This window comes from Festucalex cinctus, chromosome 16 (genome assembly GCF_051991245.1).
Source record: "Festucalex cinctus isolate MCC-2025b chromosome 16, RoL_Fcin_1.0, whole genome shotgun sequence".
NCBI lineage: Eukaryota > Metazoa > Chordata > Actinopteri > Syngnathiformes > Syngnathidae > Festucalex > Festucalex cinctus.
Window position 1 is genome coordinate 17,875,662 of NC_135426.1, and position 17,479 is coordinate 17,893,140.

The 17,479-nt window shown below is 38.3% G+C and overlaps 1 protein-coding gene across 3 annotated transcripts in view; it reads right to left on the reverse strand.

The window, feature by feature from the left end:
* Positions 1-17,479, reverse strand: part of osgep (O-sialoglycoprotein endopeptidase) — a 103,792-nt gene that overhangs the window by 79,074 nt on the left and 7,239 nt on the right. For all 3 annotated transcript variants that reach the window (XM_077501392.1, XM_077501394.1, XM_077501393.1), the window contains 2 exons: positions 14,286-14,395; positions 11,743-11,831 (listed from right to left, as the gene is read on the reverse strand). The gene's annotated coding sequence lies outside the window, so the exon portion shown is untranslated. The remainder of the gene's footprint in view (positions 1-11,742; positions 11,832-14,285; positions 14,396-17,479) is intronic.

Below are 17,479 nucleotides of genomic sequence, written 5' to 3' on the forward strand. Positions count from 1 at the left end.
AACATTCCGGTTACATAAAGGGCTGACATAAAATATTAACGCCGTTTGCCATCATTGCCATATTTCTGACATAACCATTCAACGTCATCAGGCCTTTGGAAATCAGTGTGCACGTCTAGGTTGCATACACCCATGACTTGTAGCACCAACTCGTAAACTTTCCAAACAGGAGGTGGAAAAGTTGGAGGTAGATAATCTCTCATTGGATTAACTCAGTGCTTCTCAATTATTTTATGTCATGCTCCCCCCTAGGAAGAAGAAAACATCTTGCACTTTATTCTAAGACAGTAAAAAAAATTAAAAATAAAAATAAATAAATAAAAAAGCATGTTCCCTGAGGTCAAACGCGCCCCCCTTGACGAAGCCTCTGGATTAACTCAACTCGAGGAATTGCATTGCACGTTCTTGGAATTAGTCTGATTCGTCTTTAAGTGCAAAACTCCGGGAGTCCTTTGCGCAATGTGACTTGAATGAGATGTCACTGTTGCCGGAGAACATGCTGTAACTTACTCTCCCATTACACGGGTGCAAGATGACACCGGGCTGAGCTGGCAAAAGGCGAGCGCGCAGGCCTGATGTAAATTACACGAAGGTCGTTTATGAATTTAACCTTCTGCGTTAAAGTCACAGCTGTGAGTACATTTAAATGACAATAACCAAGTGAAAAATGGTCAAGTAAGGGCTGCTCGCTTATGGGGAAAAAATAATCCCGATTATTTTGGCAATAATTATAATCACGATTATGCAAATTATTATTTATTTTTTGGTACAAAACAAGAACTAAAAATGTTTAAGTAGTTAAAAATATTAAGACCAATTTAAAAAAATAGTAACATTAATTGTGTAAGTTCCTTTTGGACCAAAATTTATAATATTTATTTATTTATTTATTTATTTATGTTGGCAAAAATTTGAAGTTGGAGTGCAGATTGTGCACTGTGCAGTAGGACGATCATTCTTTTTTTTTTGGCACATTTTAACACATTTCAAAGTATTAAGACAAATTTAAAAAAAAATAGAAACACTATAATTATGTAAGTTCCTTTTGGACCAAACAGAATTTATAACAACATTGATTTATTTTTTTTATATTTTTTTATGTATTTATGTTGGCAAAAATTTTAAGTTGGAGTGCAGTTTGTGCACTGTGCAGTAGGACAATCATTTCAAGAAAATGTTTACACATTTCAAAATATTAAGACAAATTTAAAAAAAAAACAGAATTATGTAAGTTCCTTTTGGACCAAACGATTTATGATAAAATTTATTTATTTATTTATGTTGGTAAAAACAGCATGTGCATTGTACAGTAGGATTTTTTCATCCAAAACAAGAAAATAAACATTTAAAAAAAAAAAAAAAAAAAATATTAAGACAAATACAATTCTTTGAAACTCAAATTTGCAAGTCCCTTTTGGATAAAACAAAATGTATTAAATTATTTTAAAATAGTTGCAAATGTATACATTTAAACAACTCAAAAAATTGTATTAATAATGTTTTTTTTTAATGATTATGCTGATTTTGTAAATGTGGAGTGTAATAATTAAAATTGTAATTGAATTTCAATTGCAAAGCCCAAGGTGAAGTTGTTCCGAAAGCGAATGAACTGGACAATTGCGATATAATAGTTGAAAATTGACACTCATACAAAAATAAAGGCGACATTGTGGATATTTATGAATCTGTTACATGAACCTTGTGATTTGCACAACAGCCTCTCCACACTTTGCTTTTTCAATCACATGTACAAACACTAATTACAAATATAGATAGCAACATTCACCAAGCTGACACTATTCCTTTACAAATATCTACACGACCCAGTTTGCCATAAAAGGAAATATGCGTAACATTATTTTTGAACCAACTTCCACACTCCTCGATCAGCCATTTTGCCCTAACTTATCCCCCCCAAAAATGCTCACATTTTACCAAAGCACAATGCTTGTGTCTCAAGCATGGCTGCACCTGTTGAGCACTGCCAACACTTCCAAATAATCGTAGCTCACATATTAAATTATCGTGACCTATATTCCCAAACTCTTGGCTGCTTCACGTGCGACAGCTGCCCAAGCGAGCGAAATGCCTCGGAAGGTCATCTTGACTTACTTGGATGCGCAATTGCCAAAATGTTTTCGCACCTCATCAATTGAGGAAGAAGAAAATATTTTGTGCCCCCAACCTTAATCCCTACCGCATCATGTGTCTAGAAATTGTTTTAAGTACACATCTGCAGAGAATCTAATCCTCCTTGCGCAATCTGACGATGAGAGCGCCACTGCCACCTACTGTAGTGGATGTCCAATTACAATTTATTCGAGTCCGGTCTAATGACAATATAAATATGCGTGTAGGCAAACTGTGATGCCATCAACATTATTAAACACACTATCAACACTCATGCATATTAATTAAACAGCTTCCATATTGCATCACTGTTTACATCAAGAATGTGCCGTATGTCCTTATGGGACTGACTGAAGGCGCATTTGTTATTGGTGTGTTTGTACGCGGCGTCATCAGCGAATGCAGGTCGCATGCCACTACGGGCTTTTGTCATAAATCTGATTACACAACATCGAGACGACGTCGACCTCCAGATATTAATATGCAGCTTTGTATGCGCCAGCCAAGTGAGCACCGTTTGTGTTCCATTTCCGTGTCGTCGAGATTTCTGAGTTCCTCTCTGAACACGGATAAAATGCATGCATAATGTGGGTTGTTTTTTTAATCGCACAGACACATTTTGCAGCACTAAAACTCTGGAATCTGAAAAACGGAAAAAAATATTCAGAAAAACAGAGGGAAAAAAAACATTTAAAAAATAAATGAATAAGAAAGAAAAAAAAAAAATTTGTATTATTCGTGCCGTTTTTTTCCCCCCTTGTTAAAAAATAGTGACCACCCCAGCACAACCCCCCCCCCCAACCCCGCCTCCGTTCCTATACTGCCTATGAGCTGTATATGTCTCATCTGTTCGTATACCGTGTAGTTTAAGTTTATACAGTAGTCTGCTCGCGAGGTGGGAGGAGCAAGATGGCCGCCCTGTCGCTTCAACGGCTTGCACTGGCATGTATGGGCTATCGGCTATCCAGTCATATATACAGGTCAGTCGTCTGCAACAAGTCACTTGGAGTTCAGAGGTAAAATAAATAAATAAATAAATAACATATACTCAAAAGAAGTTGGTGCTCTGTTTTTTGGAATTTTTTTATTTTATTTTATTTTATTATTTATTTATTTATTTTTACAATAATGTTTTTCCTCCTGTTTTTCTGAATATTTTTGCCTGTTTTTTGGATTATTTTTTTTTTGACAGAAAAAAAAATTAGTCAGAAAAACCGGAGTTTTTTTTTTTCTCTTCTCAAGTGAATGCAATATACTTCCGTACACTCAAACGTCAGCATCTTTTTTCTATTATCTTCCAACAAAAGGCTACCAAAGCTGGTCAAACATTGATTCTTAGTCATGTGTTTATTTCAATTCAGGAACAATTAAACCTGAGAAGTCATTAAATAAACACTTGTTAAGTTGTATTTTTAGTGCAAATACCTGAAACAAAAAAACAACAAACACAATTTACCTAGCGCTACACTCGGGGCATGCCGGCAGGTCACATAAAGCAAGCAAACAGTTGCTGCCTCCTGACCTCAATTTGGGTAGCAACAATAAAAACAATTCGGAGCACCCAATTAACCGGCCATGCATGTCTTTGGAATGTGGGAGGAGACCGGAGTACCCAGAGAAGACCCACGCGGGCACGGGGAGAACATGCAAACTCCACCCAGGAAGGCCGGAGACTGGACTTGAACCGGAGTCCGCAGAACTGGGAGGCGGACGTGCTAACCACTAGACCACCGAGGGCCAAAACATCCCTAATGAAAATTAAATTGTACTAAAAAACGAGCCACCAGAGGGTGCTATAACTGCACAAATGGAAATCAACCTGACTTTTTTTTTTTTTTTTTTTAAACAGATGTGTGGCATTTAAATATCGCGAACATGACGCCGACGACATTGTGGCAGTTTTAATATCACGATATCGTGCTTATCGTTACATCCCTAGTCATCATCAGACAAATGACAAATGTGTTCATCAATGACCCATCTACATTTATTAAAGCTGCTTAACTTGGATGCTTTTTAATGCGATCGACATTTGTATTTTCAAGGTCGAATACCAGCGTGACGAAAACGTATGCCTCAGTGGCTTACTTAAAAAAAAAAAAAAAAAAACTCTGCACCTACCAAAAATAGTTACATTTCGATATCTGAGCTCATGTACAGTAAAGGATGAGTCGAGAGGCTATTTACAACTGCTCCTATCAGCAACACATTCATTTCTGATGAGAATACTCTACAATGGCCAATAAGGTTCTAAGATGAATCATGAGTTGATAGCCTAATCAGAAGAACTTGTGTAATATGATCCACTAAAATAACAGTAAGTAAAAAAAATAAAATAATCTAGCTCGTGTGGCTCAGCTAGGTGTCTGGTGCATACCCATAAATGTCAATGCCATTGAACAGCAGCATGACATCGCAAGGATCGGATTTAGTTTTCAAAGAAAATGTGCAAGTGTTTGTGTGTGTGCGTGTGAGAGAGATTACATAAGGTGCAAGCATATGGTTGGCTCACATCTCCTCTGCGGCTAACATCCTACATACATTAATACAGTAAATAGGGTCATGTGACACATACGTGAGCCAAGGCATACCTATGTACGCAAGAGGGTGAAAAACATATTCCTTGTCACTGGAGGAACAGGTTAAGTGTGTTTCGATTCTGGCCTTGTTTTATAAGGTTAACTAAACAAACAGGGGGGGAATATCATGGCCAAGACAAGCACTTGTTGCATAATATGATCCTCAACAGAGATGACAGTGTGCCTTTTCTCCAAATGGCTTTGCTGGATGTCTACTTTCAAATCTAATTCCGTTTCCAAAGTGACTCACGTCCCGTCAGGTACGTGGCAGCTGCTCCGGCTCGGCGGGTGTCAGAGATCACAGCTCGGGGTTGGATGTGACTCGCCCGACCGTGAGGAGCGGCCAAGCCACACACCAAAGGGGAACATGTCGACACTGTGAGAGAAACAGCGTTTTGCTGTGAGGGGGTAACCTTGCCGAGAACCGAGGCAGACACACAAAGAGGATGGTCTTGACCCACAGAAGAGTGAAAAGACTTTACATACTATCCAGAAAGTTATTGTTGTAGATTACAACACTTGCCTTGAGCATACCTAGAATAGCCTTATTTATGAAAAAATTCCATTTATTTCGCCTCTGCATGGCAAGTGAGAGACAGCCAGCCTTCTTATATAACAAACAGTGTTGTACTCAGGTATTACAATTTGTGATAAAAAATGTGCTATGGTATGCATAAACAAACATACAGGCAGTGGGAAGGTGCATTTAAGCACAAAAGGTCAGCATAATCAAGTACAGATAAAAATGTAGCAGATATCTTTTGGCTTCAGAGAACGTTTTTATTGAAGCGCGATCCAACCAAACACAGAGATACTTGTAACGTGACAATTTTTTATTGTCTCTGACCTCCCAGTTAAGTTCCAATGAGCATCCTTGAAATGCATAATACCATTTAAAGCATTATTTTTTCAACCTGTAGCTGTTGTATTTCATTTGTATGTCTGCTAGATTTCTGTCATTATATTTAACTATAACTATACATGTAATATTGTTTTCTTTTGTTATAATTATAACTTGCATTATGAGACTTGACCTATATTTCTTGCTCTGATTACAGTTAGATGTCACTTCCTAATGTTATTTCCTGTTTAGAAGATAAGATCTAAAGTGTCCATAAAAAAATGTGTGACTCATGTGAACTTTCTTTTAAATGACAATTGTTTAACTGGTATTCATCGCTGTAGTAACACACTGTTCTGAGCTAATAGGACTATCGACGGACGTGATAATTTGAGGAGGGAAGGTTACAGGATGACCAATCCCCAGGAGAAAAATGAGCAACCATTTCCTAATACTGGAAAAGTATTGACACAGTGTACAGTCTGTCCTCATTGACGATATCCACACTTGTTTCTTTGACTGTGCAGACGCTGCGACGCTGCATGGTGTGAACTGCATGTCTAACAAAGCTATTTGCACACTTCCATCCGTCGTCGGTGAGAGTGGGCGAAAGGCAGCTACGATTCTATCAATGGTTGCATGAGTGGCGGGACAACAGGCCATTCCAAAACAATAATGTTTGGAAATTCCTAAATGTAGAGCAGGGATTTAAAATGTCATTTAAAACAGCTTACCTGGGTTATTTTAATAAAGCAAACAATCACAGCCAGGAAGAAATATGTACATTATTGTACAAGTGGGGTCCACAAAATAAGGTTGGGCCGGAATTCATAATAAAATGCTCATAAAAATACGTTCCAGTCTGGCTTCAAAGTAAACAGCAATAATACAGTCCTCTGAATTTATGTTTACTCAGCTGTTGGCCCCTATCAGCTTTGGATGGTGTTGTTAACGCAAATGTACCCACAAGGTGATTTGATCAATCCTGAGTCAATTGGATAGTAATTGGAGTGAAGAATAGTGCATATGCCTCATTTTGTTGCCAACGTAATTGCTGCATTTTATTGCGTACATTCTGACTTCCAATTCTGCATACACAAGAATGCATAATTCATTGAATGTATTTGCCGCAGAATTTCCCCTGGAGGCCTGTCTGGGTGCACATTGGGATAGTCATGCTGCTGGTCAGCGGGTTGTTTTGTCTATATACAGGATTGTCTCAGAAAATTAGAATATTGTTATAAAGTCCTTTATTTTCTGTAATGCAATTAAAAAAAACAAAAATGTCATACATTCTGGATTTTTTACAAATCAACTGAAATATTGCAAGCCTTTTATCGATCCATCCATTTTCTTGACCGCTTATTCCTCACAAGGGTCGCGGGGGGTGCTGGAGCCTATCTCAGCTGGCTTTAGGCAGTAGGCGGGGTACACCCTGGACTGGTTGCCAATCGCAGTGCAAGCCTTTTATTGTTTTAATATTGCTGATTATGGCTTTTTTTTTTTTTTTACCTGGTCTGAGCAAATATTCTAATATTTTGAGATAGGATACTTGAGTTTTCTTAAGCTGTAAGCCATAATCAGCAATATTAAAATAATACAAGGCTTGCAATATTTCAGTTGATTTGTAATGAATCCAGAATGTATGACATTTTTGTTTTTTTAATTGCACTACAGAAAATAAAGAACTTTATCACAATATTCTAATTTTCTGAGACAATCCTGTACACACACCGCAACTAAAATCATACAAATGTGACGTAAACGAGCACAGATGCGATAAGACAAATATAGGAAAATTCCACTATAAATGCGATTTACTCTTATATAAAATGTAAAAGAAACATCACATTTTTCAATTTCAATTCCCTAAAGAGGAAAAGTCTTTTTCATTTTTTTTTAACTCTTCGAGGGTCTGAAGCTGCACTGCAGTTAGACGTCAGAAAGACTGGAAAGAGATTAGCATGTTGGCCAAATTTCTTTCGGCTTAACTCCAGTTAATCGCTATCAGGAAGCCAGCTCACTATAGTCGGAGTTGCCATGGTAACCTGCCATTTCACACCGGGTTCAATTGAGAGTTCATCAAAAGCAATCTGATTTGTCACAATGCTTGCTTATATATTGTGCGCATGAGTTACTGTTTTTTTTCCCCCCATGCCGCCATGTGGCTAGCCGGATAAGAACATTATGATAATGTTTCCAAGCAAAGTGAAGGTGAGTCGGGAAACCAAAGACACGAAGCAGAACATGCTGAGGGTTGCAGACTTGCATAACAGCAAGGTCGCTGGCAGCCACAGTGACAGCACAGATAAACATAAAGAAAGGTTTGCAAACAAACAGCTACCCTACCCTACAAACACCCCCAAATATAATAAAACTACATTTTTGAGAGGCCATTTATTGTGGGTAGCCTAAGGCACACCTGTGTGATAATCACGCTGTCTAATTAGCAACTTGATATGCATTATTTGGGTAAAGGAGAAGTGCATTTTATGTAATTTAAACATGTTTTTTTTTTTCCCCCTATATTTCGTATCTATTACATAGCGGGTATTTTTTTTGTTTTGCTTTTGCTATGTGATCTAACACTTGGTTCTAATTCTCACTTCAACGCCTTGTTTCATGTTTAAGGGTCGACTATCTGCTTTAAATGTGTAAGACTGTCTTGTATTAAGACACTTTGAGCCTGTCATGACTCGAGTCATGCAGGAGTAATGTTTGGGTCTTGTCTCATGTCTGGGATCACGCCTGGGTTAAGCTTGAGTAGAGTTCATGACCGTGCGCCAGAGTTCACGACCCGTTATGTGTTTGTTTTGGTATTGATGTAACATCATCCAGTTTCAACTAGTTTTCGGCTATATGATGTCTGGACGATATGATGTCAAGGATCTTTTATGCTATATGATGTTTGTTGATGTCAGGAACTGTAATTACGGAGTCAACAGCCAATCAGAGAATTCCATGTCTGTACTAGTACTCACATGTCTAGCCACAACCAATGAGATTGATTGACTGTCTATTTAAGGGTCTGAGAATTGTGTGTGTTTTGCCGGATTATTGCTCAACTGTTCCTGTGTACCGCTCTCTTAGTTTCTGCCTCTCAATGTGAATAAATAGATAAAGATTTATTTGTGTCTGCGTTTGGGATCATACCTCTCAGCACACAACAGAGCCCATTACAGTACACATTGCCTGCCTCAGCACACACAAAGTCAGCGAACCTTCTCTATTTTTTACAGCGCAGGTATGCAAAGTTTGACTAGTGTGAAGTTATGGTATGAGGGTCGTGAGAATGTCAGCACGTGTTCATCGGCAAGCAAGCACCGCTGTATCCTGTTTGCGAGCAGCTAAGAACCACAATAATAATCAGGAACTGTATTTATTCAATATGTTTCTCAATTGCTGTGGATTAAAAGTTATTCTATTATTACAATTCTGAGCTCTCGAAAAAAAAAAATTCTATTAGAGCATTTAAGATTTAGAGCATTTCAGTTTGGTAGTGAAATGAATGCACAGGACAAGGAGGCGCTCGGTCACAGTTGTTGCAGTTTGCAAAAGTGTGTGATGCATGCTTGAGCTTCTGAGAAGAGAAACAATACACCGCTATGATGCCTCAGCCTTATGTAAGTCAAGCCACTTTCATTAGGATGCGGTAGATGCGGTTCCTAGAAGGTAAGATGTAGTTCTCAGTGTATTTGCGCCAAATTGAAATGAGGTCAAAATGAAGAAAAATGAAATGAAATAAATGAACTATTATGAATATTTAACTCCGCTGGTGGTGTTTTAAATAAAGTACGCTATGCCAACTGTAACATAAAATGAATGGATTTAGTTCCCATAATTATGTAACTATTACATGAGCCTATATTATAAGAGGTTACATGAAAACTTGTACTTTTACGTCCTTCTACTTTCAGTTCCTGACATACCGTACATTGTGTTCATTCATATCAAGTTTCCAAATATGGTTCCTTTGTAAATTGCAGCTACACTGGATGAAAAACACATGACCCATCATCATTTAATATTTAACTAGAATTTTTCGATTTATTTATTTTAATACTGAGACAATTATGCTTTCATTGGTTGTTACACTGTGGAGGATTAAATTGTCAAAATAAATAAATACAAATGCAAAAAAATATATACAATAATATAAATATATGAATGAAATAAAACAAAATATATTTACAGAGGAAAATAAATTTTATATATATATATATATATATGGGTTACATTTTTTTCTAATATAATGTAATAATGTCACTTTTATTTATTTGTTTTCTATTTTGGCAGATTTGGTCCTCCATACTATACAACTTACGTAATTTCCACGAAAGTGGGACTTAGTTTTTGGTGTCTGTATGGGAAGAAAATTGCATAACATAACATCAGTGTCCAGCTGCACTTGAGCGAAATTGTAGTGCGTCCAATCCTTGGATTGAAAGTATATCGTTAGTGGAAGAAAATTGCATAACACGGGGTCAGTGTCCAGCGGAACCACAGTGTCTCCGATGCGTGTACGTAAGAAGCGCAGGTTAGCGAACACACGAGAAGTCAATCAGTCAAAATGTGCTGTCTCGCTTGCGCGTCGAATGCCTGAACACTGGCATACAAAACAAACTGACGTGACTGCAGGGTCAGAGAGTAATTTTCCAGAATCACAGAAATGTAAGGCATCATAAATGTACTGTAACCATGTCTGGACGATTAGAGCGGAAATGAGGCGTTACTACAAGGAAGTTGATGTCCGCAGTTACATTCACTGTAAAAACCACAACTTCCCTACTGAATTTCACTTTTAAACTGAATGAAAATACTGAAGATGTGCATTTTTGTCTTAATTTCATTTCTCTTCCATAGTTTTTCTACACAATCAAAATATGTAGAGAGGAGCAGTCCAAAAAAGTAACCATGGTTGAGCATATAGACTCTATTTTGCACGTATCCAACATTTATCTTGTGAAAATAATAGCAGTCTACTATTAAGCTACTTCTAAGAGTGTATACTACAATGACATTGTGGGTGTAGGTGTTGAATCTAATGTACAGTACGCTGTATGTTTTGTGTAACATTACACAAACATAATAACATAGGAACATTGTCAACCAGAAAGATAACAATGCTAATCACTGAGATCCAAAACAAGGTTGTATCAACAGCCTTTGCAGAAGTAACAGTTTTGGACTGATGCTGTGGAATGAACTGAATAGGTTTGATGACGTAGTCTCAGTTTTGCACTGGAAACTGTTTGTAATATATATGATAATTATAAGAAGGGGCAACAGTAGAGAAATCGCCATGAGAAACTATACAGTTTGTAAAATTGCCAGAACATACGTGGATATTAAAAGTCTACACACCCCGGTTGAAATGTCAGGTCTTTGACATAAAGTCAAGATATGAAGATGTCATCTGAAAACATTTTCCACCATCAATGTGACCTTTAATGAGTACAGCTCAATAGAAATATGTCAAATTTAAGATAATGTGCACACCCTCTTAAAGGGATACTTCACTCGCTGAGCCATTTCCAGCAGTAAAACATTAATATTTTGTTCAGAATAAATTTGATAACATTATTTTCCATGTACAATTAATACCTTTAAAAACCATTTTCCCCACTTGCTGTCAACTGAAAATGACATCACCTGTGCAAAGGAAGCAGGTAATGACCAATTATGGCTCCGTTTGCTGAGCAAACCCAGAAAACAGGTGAGCCATGATTGGTCGTTACCTACTTCCTCAGCACAGGTGATGTTGTCAGTCGACAGCAAGAGGAAAAAAAATATAGTCTTTAAAGGTATTAATTGTACATGAAAAATAATGAAGTTATCAAATTCATTCTGGACAAAACTTTTGACTGCTGAAAATGGCTGAATGAGTCAAGTAATCCCTCAAACTGGGATGTGGCTGTGTTTACATTCTGACTCATGTTAATGGAAGTCAACACACACCTACAACTAGTGCCTCTGATTAAACTCAAATTGGAGCTATAGTATTTTTGTTTTTTTGTGCGTCTTAGCAGATGCCTGAAGGTTCTGCGCCAACACCGATTGCTATTTTGAACTGTTCTTAATTCCCATGCTTTGTTGCAGGTACGTTGTTCTTTTTTGTTCCTCAACCAGGAAGAATTTAATTTTTCAACTGACACCAAGCCACATTGTGAACATATTTTGGTGCTGCCTTACCGGTTATGACGCTTGGTTTGGCGCGGTGGCACCTCCTCTTCCCGCCAGCAGACCCCGCTTTTGTTATTTTGTGTCCTCTTCACCTCCAACTGCAGTCAAAGAGGAAACTGTCATAGTAAAGGCATGTTGTTGTACTTCCTGTATCAATGTAGTACTAGTACATACTAGAGACAAGTGGAGACAAGACAAAAGCGCACAGGAACTCTGAGCTGCTGTCACGGGCCGATGACAATCAATATTATGACTGGGTGCACAATTTCGTCAAATAATGGATGGATGGACCATGGAATATGCTGTCTTTACAGAGATAATAAAGTTCTGTTTGGATTTGACACCGTCAGAGCAGAGGAAAGAGACAAGCCTTAAACGGATGTATTGTCACTAGTAAGCAAATCAAATGATGCTTTGTCATTATTACGCTGCATGATTATGATAGAGACGTGGTTGACAGGCCAAAAAAGAACAAGTACAGGGAAGGGAGGGGAGGGGAAACTCCCACATCAGATACTAGGAGGCCCGGAGGAGTAAATGAACGCTAATAGCAAGTCACGAGTCTCACTGCCTTTTAAGTACTGTGTGTGTTTAAGTGAGAGTGCGTGTCTGAATCCTCCGGGTCACTACAGCACTATAATGCTATAGCCGTGCCCTAACATTACCCTGGACAGTAAACTAAATTACCCCCACGCAGCGTCTGCATCTGAAACGTTCTCACCACTAGTTGTGTTCATGCAGAGCAACTGGAGCCATGAAATTAATCTGACCTGACTCACCTCTATGCAGAGCCACTTAAGTCAATGTTATAATAAATACATAAATAATTACATAAATAAATGTAGATGCAAAAAATAAAAAATAAAAAAATCTAATCAGACAAAAAAAATAAAAATATATTGACAAATAAATTATATTTATATTTTTTATTGTATTTTAACTTTTATTTATTTGTTTGTTCTCTATTTTGGCAGTTTTGCTCCTCCATGCTATAGTTCCACTTATCCTAGCTATTCTAGTAGGCTTTTCGTGACTTTTTTTTTTTTTGCCCTGTAGCAGAAACATGAATGTTTTGTGCTAACACTGCAATTTAGAACTGTTCAGAATTGCCTTTTATAAGAGGATTTGTACACTTGTGCAACCACATTATGTCAGTAATTCAATGTTTAGTGAAATTATTCATCACAAAATCCAAAGGTTGAATGCCTTGCACTTTTAACTGTATATTCACTGTATACTAAATGTCCAATTCAGTGGGCACGTGCACATTTTAATGACATACACCAAAGACTTTTAAAGATAATGCTCATTGACTGACATTGTCAGAGTGAGACGTATTCATCCCACTCGTGTTTATTACTGTGGGTGGGTGTAGTTTGCAGTGGGACATTGCAACAAAAAAATGCCTCTTAGTCAAATCCTGGATCCATTCCAAAATGTAATGAATCCTTTCTTCAATTTGTCTTTTTAATCTACTTTTGCTCACTGAGGGCAAATGTAATCATAAAATTTAATGGCAGTGCAATCAAAGCCGAGAATTCTGAAAGAATTTTTGATAACTGCATGAAACTACTGTATCTATAACAAGACAATATTTTGGCACAAATATTGCAACATACTAAATAAATAATCATAGTTGCAGTGTGACCTCTGACACAATTTTCCCTCCTTTTTGTCTGAGCTTCACTGTATAAAGCTCCACGGCAGAGGGGAGCAGGGAGTCAGCAGGTTCACGGGGCGGCTCTAGGACCAAAAGTTTTCGGAGAACGAGATGGGCGGCCTCCCTTACCCCGCTGGGGCCCCTCAGGCTAACACGATCCCCACCCGACACCCTCCCATTTGTGCTCCTGTCATAAAGAATGCGCCCGCTAAACCACTTTCCCACCACTAAGAGGATTACTAAGGTAATGCCCCACATATCAAGAGATGCTCTGGCACATTTGGACACAGGGCAAGCTTAATTTAATAACTCATGTAGAAAACTGCGCGAGATTTTTTTTTTTGTGCGTCCGCTGGGCGCCGCAATGAGATACCATTTGGTTGGAGGACGCAGGTTTAAAAACGGAAGCATCTCTTTCTGTGAACTAGGAGACATTTCCTTGGAACTGGTTTCAAAGACATGTAATTTACTTTTTACTAATTAAAATGCTGCTGTCCTAAGTAGAATGATGAGTCATGTAAACTCATACACCAGGACAACAGACTATGCTTTATTTTCAGTATATTATATATTTTGTGACATTTTTCCAAACAATTTGGCAAAACACGGCTCAACAAGGTTTCGAAACACCGCTTCCGATGCAAACATATTGACACCAACATGTCAGTTTACTCCCGACGGCTCCAAACACGGCAGCTAATCCTGTGATGCTTGTTTAACTCCACGGGCTTTCTCACCTACGTTACACGGCCATGTTTAGTTAACGAATGTTTACGTAGCGACCATGGGATTCACATCCCATCAGGATCATCCAAGCGTCCGTGTGAGTGTGTGCGTACGTGCGTGAGCGGCGGGATGTGCGACGTGACAAGGTTTCCAAAAGATAACCTACTTCCTCTATGGCGACTTGTTTGTTTTACAGTCTGTTGCCCACCAGCCTCCTTTGTGTCCCCCGTGGAAAGAAAAAAATGGCGGGCGTGTTCCTGTGGCTTGATGCAGAGCCTAAAACCAGATGCACACAGACAAGATACAGTAAAACATATGGGCACAGCACAATAAAAACAGCTGGGTCAAATATAACCCAAATTGGGTCAAAAAGGAACTAACCCAACTTTTTGTGTTAGTCATTTAAATGAATTAAACCCAATATTTTTTGTACAAAAATTCCCCCCAAAAAATGGGTTAATTTTTTTCGGGTTATTTATTTGATCCAACTTTTTGGGTTATTCATGAAACCGTCGTAGGGTTATTGGTTTGACCCAAAATATTAGGTCAAAGCAATGACCCAAAATTGGGTTGTTTTGCAGGTTGTTGATTTGACCCAATTTTATGGGTGAAATGAACAACCCAATTAATTTCAGTCATTTAACCCAATTCATGAATTGGGTTACTCATTAAACAGTCATTTGGTTATTCATTTAACCCATAAAGTTGGGTCAAATCAATAACCCAAAACTGGGTTGTCTTGCAGATTATTCATTTGACCCAACTTTATGGGATGAACAACCCAATTTATTTCACCGTCATTTAGCCCAATTCATGAATTGGGTTATTCATTACTCAATTCATGAATTGGGTTATTCACTACACTGTCATTGGATTACTCATTTAACCCATAAAGTTGGGTCAAATAGATAACCCACAAAACAGCCCAATTTTTGGGGCCATCTTTGTACAGAACAACCCAATTCATTTAATCCAAGATTTTTTATTTATTTTTTTTAACACAATTTGGGTTATTTTTGACCCAACTGTTAGAGTGTAGAAATTTGTCATAAATGAGTACAATTATCCAAGTAGCAATGTTTCATCTTCATTTATATGTCACTGGGTTCCTCTCGCAAGCTGTACTTAAGTACCTTTCCCTACATATTAGCCCACACCTTGTACAAATACAAACCCAACAACCTCTATTTTCCTAATAAAGCCTGGAGATCATGAGACCTTTGCTGTCTATATTGTAATGAAAATCCTCAGTAGAGGTGCAGTGTTCCAAGAAAGCTCACAGTTGAGGCAGGGTGACTAAGGTTGAAGAGCAAGAAAATCCCTCGTCTTGTGCTCGAAAGAGAATGCATTACAGTCCGGGCTGGTGTGCTGGTGTTGTGTTATTGGGATGGTGGTGATAAAGTGATCTGTGCTGATACAGCAGGGGGGTCTTAGTGGGAGAGAGAGAGACGATATTCCAGGAAGTATTTATCGGCTCAGCGTAGTTATGCAACGTAATTGCATCGCAGGAAGTGATTGGCTGTGAGGCTAATCAAAGCAAAATGAACACACACTCATGAGCCACACCATTAGGTACTAGGGATGCAACGATATCCAAAAATCACGATACTTTATCACGATATAAAGTTCACGATTCGATAATTATCACGATATCGCTATATAAATAAAGCTGCATTGCCTTGCATTGAATCCCCGCTAGCTAACAGTGGTGTGTTCAGCTTAGCATGTAGGCTAACACCCAGTAGCTAATTCGCTACTTCAAGCACTAGGGGAGGGAATCACACACATTTTCACTTAATAAAATAAACAATGTTTGTTAGAAAGGTTCCAAATATTAACAGTTATTATTATATTGTCTAGTTCTGTGTTAAGAGTAGAGTGAAGTCATTATATTTACCTCTCGTGACGCACGCATTACATTCTGGGTCACGTCCACTATTAGTTGCATAGTGGTTATTATGCAGTTTGATGCCGCAGTAACTCAACTCAACTCAACTCAAGTTTATTTATATAGCGCTTTCAAACAGCCTGAACTGTCACAAAGCGCTTTACAGAAAGACAAAAAAAAAAAACATATAAAACATTAACACCAATACAATACAATCACAACAAATCAACATTCTTCCATCCCTACATACGCTTTGATGTTTGAAGCAGTTTTTAGATGAAAGAGGACAGTCAGCCTCCTTTCAGCAGTTGATCAGACGTGATCTCAGCATGCATGACGTCACACACATTTGCTACAAGCTAAGTTTGCTTATAAGCTAACATGCTTCGTACATTTGTTTGTATCTATCTGGTCAATATTGTGTACATGTGTTTTACACGAGACTGTTCACAAGTTTCTGTTCCACAGTACAAGTCCAGAGACTCCTCAACATGATGAGCGTCATTCGTCTCCCTATTGTGGAAATGCTTTGAAGCTAATGACAATGCAAAGCCCAGGGCACACCCATAAGTCAGTTGAGCCGCATTGTTGTGCGCCAGCGGACTGAAGGCATTCCTTATCCCCGTCACGGCTTCCGCATGATCATTTGCATCCATGCGACATTTCGCTAAAATGTTTGTTAATAAACTTCGCCAGGGAGAGAACGTCAGCATTATTAGCTCAAAGGTGCAGACGCGGCACTTGTATTGCTCGCAAGGGATCAGTCACAAAAAGAACAGCAGAGTTGATGAAAAAGGAAGTAGTAAAATCTGCACGGGTGGAAGAGCGTTTGACTTTCACTCACTTTTACTGCTTTGTTATCAACTCTCACCTGTTGATATTTTGATATGTGGGTGAAAGGGTAGCGGTACCAAGTGGTCTTAACCCTGCTCCTCTTTTTTTTTAATTTTTTTTTTTATCCGACTTAGTTGTTGTACTGGGTCGGAGAGATAAAGTCCCAAACAAAGCCCTTTACACAGCAAGCAGACACATTTGTGGGCTATAAAATTAATAATAGCTGCAAGGGACAGAATTGTGCTTGTGGATCATCTTGATCATATTTGCTTTGCCATGCCGTTTTCCATGACCAAATTGTGCATCACGGGTGTAACATGTAAATAATTAACACGTTTTCAACTGTTTACTATTTTACTACTCGAGGAGGGGAACAAACCTTTCCGATGTGGTAAGGGTTCCTGTAATATACAGTACGGAACTGCGCAGAGGGGTGTCACAGCACAGGACATTGTGTCATCATTTCAACATCATTCTTGGGGCTCAGAGCAAAGTTAATTTGTTCTATAATCTGTATCGTGATCCGTTGTTACTGCATGTAGCAAAAAAAATTGTGTACAGAAAAAAATGCGCAACCTTTGAACATTAAGAGACAAATAATTACATTGGCAAAATACACAGTACAGTCTATCCGGGCT